This window comes from Grammomys surdaster, unplaced genomic scaffold (assembly GCF_004785775.1).
Source record: "Grammomys surdaster isolate TR1022 unplaced genomic scaffold, NIH_TR_1.0 118313, whole genome shotgun sequence".
Taxonomy (NCBI): domain Eukaryota; kingdom Metazoa; phylum Chordata; class Mammalia; order Rodentia; family Muridae; genus Grammomys; species Grammomys surdaster.
This window is the reverse complement of record NW_021614721.1, coordinates 1-9,070: the sequence shown is the minus strand read 5'-3', so window position 1 is coordinate 9,070 and position 9,070 is coordinate 1. Positions and strand designations below refer to the sequence as shown.

Below are 9,070 nucleotides of genomic sequence, written 5' to 3'. Positions count from 1 at the left end.
CTTTCTTTCTTTCTTTCTTTCTTTCTTTCTTTCTTTCTTTCTTTCTTAACTGGAAACATTTTGATAAGCCCCCACCAGCTGTGCAGTGTGATCCTGGAATCAAGCACCTTCCTCCTTGGCAATGCAATCTTTCTTGAGTGGTCCCATGAATGCTTTCTTCTCCTCCGTGGTCTGGAAACAACCATGGCCAAACTTGGAGGTGGTGTTAATGAACTTCAGGCCAATCTTCCTAAGAGCCTGAAGTTTGGTCTGGACCAGCAAGGATTTACAACGGGTAAGCACGTGCTTCTTGGTTCCCCTCACACAGCTTTTGAGCCCGATGAAGTCATTAGTTAGCTCCCCATAAGGGACAAAGCCACCCAGTGAGTTGATGCTCTTGTCAGACAGGTCCTAGTCAGTAGATGCATTGTTCTTGATCAGTTTACCATCCTTGATGAGGTGGCCTTGACCAATCTTGTAAATCTTCTTGTAAATCTCTGTTCTGTGATGGTAGTCTTTTTGTCCATCTCCAGCCACAGAGAAGGCTACTCATGCAGGGTGCCAGGCCCCAATACAGGCAACTTTGCGCAGACCTCGATGAGTCTTCTGGGGCAGTTTCTTTGTTTTGCCAATTCTGGTCACCCCTTTGTACCCTTTTCCTTTTGTTACCTTGATGATGTCAATCATCTCATCCTGCCCAAACACTTGATTCACAGGCACCTGCTGCTCCAGCATCTCTCGGGCCCAGTCTAGCTTCTCAGCCACAGTGCCCTATTCACCTGGATCTCCATCAAGTGTACCTTCTTCTGGCGCATTGGAAGGAGACACATCTGAAAGTGGGGAATTATGTGGATGACCTGGCCATATTTCTTCATGTTGTTGAAGTCCTTCTTCAGTTTTTTGTCTGTGTCATCCTGTCATTTCGTACAGTACTGGGTAAAAAAAAATCTTTCTTAGATTTGTGCCTGTTCCTATAGTATTGCCTTTACATTCCTCAGCAAGCACAGCCTTGAAGTTCCGGAAACCTTATGGGGTTTCTACATGTCCTGCAATGCCAAAAACCACCATAAATGGGGTTTCCACAATGGTCATAGCCTCCATGACTTCTTTCTTGTTCATCTTAGATCCTGGCCTGTCATCTTCCGGGACGACGTTGTCATGCCAGCCTTGTACCCTAAAAATGCTGTGAGGTTAAAAGTCTTGAAAGGGTCATCCTTAGGAAAGCTCTTCACTTTCCCATGATGCCACCTACAATTCTCAGCTCCCAGGCATGGGACCTTGGGCTTCTTTCCTAGGAAACATAGCAGCCAAACCTTTCAAAACAGGCTACAGAACCTTAGAGTTCTGTGTGCTCTCCTGTTCTCCCTGCGCACTGTTGGTCTTGAGAGCCCCTCAGGAGCAGGAATTTTGTGTTTGAGCTCAGAGTAATATTCAGTCATTGGGTCTCTTGCCCAGTAAACTATGGCCTCCTCAGACTTCAGACTACACATTTGCCGGTACAGGTGTTTTTGGCCCTGTCACTGAAGATGATGAATCAGCCCTTCACTATGTCTGAAAAGTAGGTGCTACTACTATCCCAGTTAATGAATATGACTCAGTTCAATCCCTTGAATTCTTTGGAGACTGGCAGACCCAGGCCATCCAGTAGTCACTGAGAGTGAATCCAGAGGATGCACCAAATAGTTTCAGGGACCTTTCAGGCTGCATAAGACTCCCCCAGACTCCCCCAACACTGGACACTTGCACTTACACTGGACAATTGGAAACAGAGTATGCTGGTCAGAAAACTGTCACTAGAAAACCAAATCCAAACAAACAAACAAACAAACAAACAAACCAAAACATTTTTCTACTTCTCATGTGCACAGAACAGACAGAATCTCATCTCTATAAATTACCCTTTAAAACAAGAACAAAGAAAAACAAGCTGAGTCCAAAGTTCATACTGAATTGTCTGTGTTCAGTGCCGATCACTGAACGGGAGGAACTAAGAGTCCAGGGCTGGGCTGCTCAGTCAGAGATGCAGGGTCATGGCAGGGATGGTTTTCATGGGCAGAGAGAATCCTTTATTTACACTTTTACTTGCTATACCATTCCCTAGAGTTATATTTGGGCAGAAGGCCATTCTCATAGCAGGTATAAGACATCAAAGTCACCTTTTTTCATTCCTCACAAGGTATTGGCAAATGTGATATGAGACCCCTTACTCAGGTAGTTTTATCTCGGCTTATGTAGAGATTTTGTAGTGTATTGTAATCTTACGCTACTTGAATTTTCCTCTCTCAAGAAAATCTGTAGAAGGAAGTAACCAGGAGGCTTCTCTTTTATAAAGGAAGGAGTTCATGGTGAAGCTACATATAGCTTAAAATTATCTTTGGTTTGAGATGTAGATATTTATTCTTAACTGAATGTTTAGTCATTAAATCTTGTCTACTGTCCATTTAATGGGATATGTTAATTGGTAGTAATATTTTTATATTTTAATTAATTATTTGATTAGTTGATTTACTTTAATCCAGATGAAAGCTGTCCCTGCTTCCTCTCCTCCCAGTCCCACCCTCTTATATCAACCCTTCCAGTCACCTCCTTCCATTCTCATCAGAGAAGGGGAGTACTCCCATGGATATTGTCTTAGGGTTTTACTGCTGTGAATAGACACTATTACAAAGGCAACTCTTGTAAGGACAACATTTAAAAGGGGCTGGCTTACAGGTTCAGAGGTTCAGTCCATTATCATTACCATATCCATTACCAGCCTTATCTGTAAATTTTTTTCAGAACTCACAGAAGACCAGGGTGACCTGTGCTCTGTGACTACATCTTGGGCAGTGCTGCGTCTGATGTGTGAGGTGTATGTATTGTGTGAGAAGGTTGGCAAGCATGAAGGTCATTTGTATTACTGGGTCACTGACCCTGCCTGATTTCCTTGCTGGCTATAACTTGATTCCCACACAGTGCTCTAACAAGGGAACCTAACTGAGTTTCTTCCCTGAGTCCAGGGTCTCCAAGTCTTCAGGATACTTTGCTTCTGGATCTGATACACTTCCCAAATTGAATTAGATTTACCATGTACAATGACATGTGTTTTGTTAATTTCTGGGTACATGCTGCTTTTAACATTTTATCTATAATATGACTGTGGAGATGATGCTGTGTGGTTAAAATTTTTGCTATGCAGATAATTTTGAGTGAGATCCAACCTCTGAGCTTTGATCTCCATGGGAAAAAAAAGAAATCCCACTAGAAATCCCATCTCTGGGAAATAGGGGTAGCATGATCACTAGGAATATAATCACTGGAGTTCACTGGCCAAACAGTTGAACTAAGAAATATTTTAATGATATTTTCAAGTGAGAGAACATGTCTAAAGTATAATGATGATTAATAGAGAAAGGCATCTTATGTATACACACACACACACACATAGACACACATCTGCAGATATAGAAACACTGTAATAAACACACAAATGAATGTCATACAGAAAACAGAAATTTGAATAAATATGTGGACACATCATGAATTCCTAAACACTGTATGTGTACAATGAAACACTGAGTGTGATATTCAGATGCAGCCAGGATTCAAAGGACAAAGATGGAGCAGAAAATGAGGGAATGCATAACCTATAACTGGCCTAAACTGAGACCCATTCCAATAGGCAAGTACAAATATTGACATTTTGTTATGCTTGCAAACAGGAGCCTAGTTTAACTCTCCTACAATAGGTAGAGTGCAGCATTCCACAGTGCAGCTACTGAAAAAGTCGTAGAAGCTGTCAAGCATTAGACTGAGCTCAGTGAGACTTAGAGAAGAGTTGGGGAAGGATTAAGAGACACATAGGAGGCCTGGGCTCCAAAAACAAACAATCAAACAAAATAAAAATAAAGCCATAAAAAGCTTTGTAGTCAACTATACTGTATGCTTCAGACTACTAGAGTGAGCCAGCAATTGAAGAGCATACATGGGCTGTACCTAAGCCCCCTTCACATATGTGGCAGACCCGAGGCTTGGTGTTCATGAAGGTCCCCTATAAACTGAAAGAGACAAGAAAAGTAGATCATAGGGATAAAAATTTGTAAAGAATAGACTGTTATCACTGTTTGTGGATAATATGATAACAGACATAAGTGATCCCCAAATTCTACCAGAGAACTCCTTCAGCTTATAAACAACTTCAGTATAGTGGCTGCTTATGAATTTACCTCACAGATTTGTTCCACATTGGCTATATCAAGAAACTTGGCCTGGTAAGAAGTGCATACACTTACTGGAGACCCTGCAATATGTGATAAAATTGGACAAATTTGTAATGAATACCGCTGGGGTCTTATCACACTTGTTTGCAACTTGCACTGTAGTGTACTAATAATACAACATGCATGTCACCAGCACATACTTGAAGAAAGAGAGAGAGAGAGAGAGAGAGAGAGAGAGAGAGAGAGAGAGAGAGAGAAGAGAGAAGAGAGAGTTTGGTAGAAGAGGCACAAAGTACCTGCTGAGGTCCATGTTGCTCAGGGTTAGGTGGAGTTACCAAGGAAACAGTAAGGATTAGTGAGGTCACTCCATGAGGCTCCTAGCCACCTAAGGATAGGTAGGACTTATGTCAGGCAGCTAGCATTTGAACGAGATATGAAGGAGAAGTAGTTCAGGGTAATATATGTCTTGATGGATGAATTTGGGAATTCTCAAGTGGACAGGGGAGAGGATGAAGGTCAAAGTCACGATTTGGACCTTTTGTCCAGATAGGGTACGGGAAGATACCTGCCCTGCAGAAAATATAACAATAGGGAGTGATGACAGTGAGGGCTGGGGGAAGACACATGCAATACAGAGGAAGTGGCAGTTGATGCTTTGGATTATGTCTTAGTGGAGATTCTCTGGCAGTTGAATATGCAAGGCTGTTATACTGGTCTCCTTTCATTGTTGGACAAGTGGAAAGCTCCTGATAGTTTGTGGTTGGACGTTTGGTAATCCTGATGAAATATTAGCAGCATAAGAAATAAACAGTATTAGATAGTCCATTGATAATGCTTTGTAGAATCCCTATTGTTGAAGGGTACTGAGGAATTGTAAAGGTGTTCCCTAATCCTCCATAGCCTATGAGACACTTGGATTGTCCATGGTAGATGGAGGGTGGCACCAGTTTTGATATTCACCTTTCTTTTATCTGTGGAAACTTAATTTAATCAAAACACAAAGTATGAGTTGAATTATGAGACAGTAGGACATAAGAAGTCCACATCTTTAACATTAAAAACATGCTCATACAGCATAGGCCAGAATTTCTTAGATTCTGAAGTGAGCCTGGGAAGTTCTTGTTGGTTGTCACCGCCCCCTGCTGGTCCTGAGGATCCTTGTAGGAAGGTTTTTGTGTAGGTTCATACTAGACTTCCTTCACTGTGTCTCTGGCACAGTAGTAGGTGGCTGTGTCTTCAGTTCCCATATTGTTCATTTTTAAGAAAACTTGGCTCTTGGAGGTGTCCCTGGTGATGCTCAGTCTGGAGTTGAGAGCTGAATTATAATCTGTGTTCCCATTATACCATATTGCTCCCATCCATTCCAGACCCTTTCCTGGGGGCTGGCGAACCCAGTGTACACCATAGCCAGTTAATGAGAAACCTGAGACAGTGCATGTGAGGGACAAGGTCTGTGAGGGCCTCACCAGGTCAGGACCTGACTCCTTCAGCTGCACCTGGGACAGGACACCTGGGAAAAGCAACATCAGCATCAGTCATACATTCCACAGATGTCATTATTTAGTCCTTCTCCTGAAACTCTGAAACACTTACAGCTTGGAAAGGTGAACAGGCAGAGGAGCAGCACCAGGACCGACATGCTCTGATGGAGGCTCTAGTGAGCAGAGGATGGGGCTTCTCAGCTAGGCCTGGGCTTTCAGCCTGAGCTGAGGGCTGCTTTGCATTGGGGGAGGTTCCTGAGAGGATAAAATCAAGCACTCAGCAAGGTTTCCATTTTTTCCTTAGGTGACTGAAACTTTCCTTGTGCTTTTTAGAGGAAATGGAACTGTTGTTTCATGTCGCATTTTTCCTGGTTCTGTCTGGATTTCCAAGTCCAGATAAGCAGAAAATTAATTGATTCCCATGATTCAGGCCTTGGATGCAAACACTGGGATGTTTACAGCATGTGAGTCCACATTCATACAATGCAGGCAGAAAAGGTACCATAACCTTCATTAGTTTGTGTAGGTCTGTAATTGCAGGAGATAGTCTAGGATTTAACTGGGCCTCTTGTTATCAGAAATACTTCTTAAATTACTTAAAATTCTTTGTTTGGCTTCAGAAGAGTCAATCTCAATCTTATCACTCATATAAAAAATATATCTCCTAGGTAAGCCCTCTAGAACACTCAGTACATGTGATTCTATGTGGTTATGTGAAAGAGACCATAAGGACAGATTCACATCCTTTCTCACTGGACTCAGACTTTTCTGCCCACCCATGGATACAATTTTTGGAGACTAGTTTTTGTATCCACTGATTTCTGTATGTCTCTGTGTACTTTTATATGTCTCTTTTTCTTTCTCTTCAGCTTGTAGCACATTCTAACCCAAGCTCCTAAATATTTTGTTGTATTGGTGTGAGATACAATGTCAGCTCTTCATAACATGTCACAAAGTGATACAATGCAAACAGGCTTGAGGATTATGTTGATGAGATAATAAATAAACTAGAGACTCCTAAGTGATGACTGGAAGTGGAGCCGAGGACAGGTATGACCATGAAAACCCTGTGCCTTGAGATGTTGATGATCATGGAGAATAAGAATTTGTAGTGCTTTTCTCCATTTGTAATATATACCACCAGAAAAAGGATGTAGAGAGCTTGAAACAACATTTTTATTCAACAACTATAAAATGCCTGTCTACCTCATTGGTATTCGGGACCTCACATTTTGTGCCTCTTATTTCATTACTCACAGTCTTTGTAATGTTAGTGGCAGTGGTGGATACACGTCTTCATATTAGGGAGACAGCCATTATGTGCAAGTTCTAATAGGTACTCATCTCTAAGAGTTCTCTGTTACTCCTATTTGTAACAAGACTTTTTCAGGAATTCTGCTCAGTATTTCTATTTTGGCTTGTCTGATATTTTCATTGTCTTTATAAACATTGGAAAAAAGTTACCAGAATAAATGCACATTTCTCACACTATATTGGGGGATCTGGGTATGGGACTCCTCACTCAAGTAGTTTTGTGTCTAGGTACCGAGATATTGTTTTTGTAATATACTCTAATCTCATGGTACTTGGCTTTTGGTTTGTTCTTCCCCATAAAACTCTGTAGAAGGATGACGTTAAGAGAAATATCTTTTACAACGGGAAGGAGTTCATGGTGAAGCTGCACATTATTTATAAATTTCTTCTACTTGAGAGATAGTTCCCTGGTCTTGTTTTTGTTAACTCATTTACTAACTTCTGTCTTGTGCAAGGTAGATATTCATTTAATGGGTCATGTTTTAATGTGTGTATCAACTTGTGTACTTTTGTGGAGGTTAGAACTTTATCAACATAATTCAAGCCAGGGTCATTAATGCATAAGGAACTTCAGTTGGAAAATGTCTGCCTTAGGTCTGTAGTGAAGGTTGTATGGGACATTCTGTTGATTTATGATTGATGTGGGAGGAACCACCCAAACATGGACAGTGGATCCCATCAGCATGAATTCTTAGATATTATAAGTATACACGCTGCATAACCACAGAAACAAGCCATTAAGCAGTGTTACTTTGCCTACTCTTTTTTCCATGAATTCATGGAAAAATTTGAAAATTGGAAATTTCACATTTTGTTCCTACCTTTGGCTTTCTATCTTAAGATTATGTACTGATTTTCCTTCCTGGTGAACTAAATCCTTAAAAATGAAATCCATTCATTTTCATGTTGTTTTTGGGTTTTGTGTTGATTTTATTAGAGGATAAGGGACTAGGACAATTTTCGTGTTCATGTGTTCAATATGTGGGTATCAGGAAGCCCTTACTACTGGCCCTTGTATATTTATCATTACCTATCCAATACTACATGCCCCCTATCCAAATACTAATGTGTTTTCTGTTCATGTATTATAGACAAGACTAAGGGATTCCATTATCTCTCACAGAGTTGGGAAGTCATCCCTGACAACCAGGCTCAATCTAACTCCAAGTAGAAATGAGAGGACAAAATTCATTAGTACCTTGATTTTCAATCTTGTCTTAGAATTTCTGCATGACCACATTTCAATATTTCCATAGACTTATTTGGCTTAAACTGGTATCAATTCCTGCCAATCCAAGGGTTTTTGGCACAGGGGCTTCTCTTCTTCTTATACTCCAATGTAACATGTTTGGCCTCCCTGAGAAACTAGCGTGCCTAAATTGAACCTGAAATATAAAAATTATTTTCTAAGTTGTACACCAGATGTACAAATTAGATGTAGGGATTCTATATTATGAAGTTCTATGGCCTTTGATGTACCTTGAAGTCAATACTTAAAGGTGAAAGCTATTAAAAGACTTAAGAACCTATGAAACCATCAAAATGCCATCTTAATAGCTTACAGACACAGAGAAGTTTTGCCATAGTCTCCCAGCACTTGTGACCTCATCTTGTGTCTTTGTCTTAGTCAGAGTTCCTATTCCTGCACAAAACATCATGACCAAAAAGCAAGTTGGAAAGGAAACAGTTTAGTCAGCTTCCACTGCTACATTGCTGTTCATTATCAAAGGAAGTCAGGACTGGAATTCAAGCAGGTCTGGAAGTAGGAGCTGATTCAGAGCCATGGAGGGATGTTACTTACTGGATTGTTTACTCAGGCTTGCTCAGCTTGCTTTTTTTGGAGAACCCAAGCCTACCTAGGATGGTACCGCCCACAATGGACTGGGTACTCCTCCATTGCTCACTAATTGAGAAAATGCCTTACAGCTGGTTCTCATGGAAGCATTTCCTCAAGGGAGGCTTCTTTCTCTGTGATAACTCCAGCTTGGGTCAAGTTGACACACAAAATCAGCCAGTACAGTTTTGCTTCTCTTTGTGTCTCCTTTTCTTATGGTACTGTTGGTGTTCAATGACTACTACTTCCCATAATTTCCTTTT

General features: G+C 40.9%; 1 pseudogene; it reads right to left on the bottom strand.

Annotated features, from left to right (window-relative positions):
* Nucleotides 1-99: 99 nt before the first annotated feature.
* On the bottom strand, nt 100-5,831 carry LOC114635833 (annotated as a pseudogene).
* Between the last annotated feature and the right edge of the window lie 3,239 nt (nt 5,832-9,070).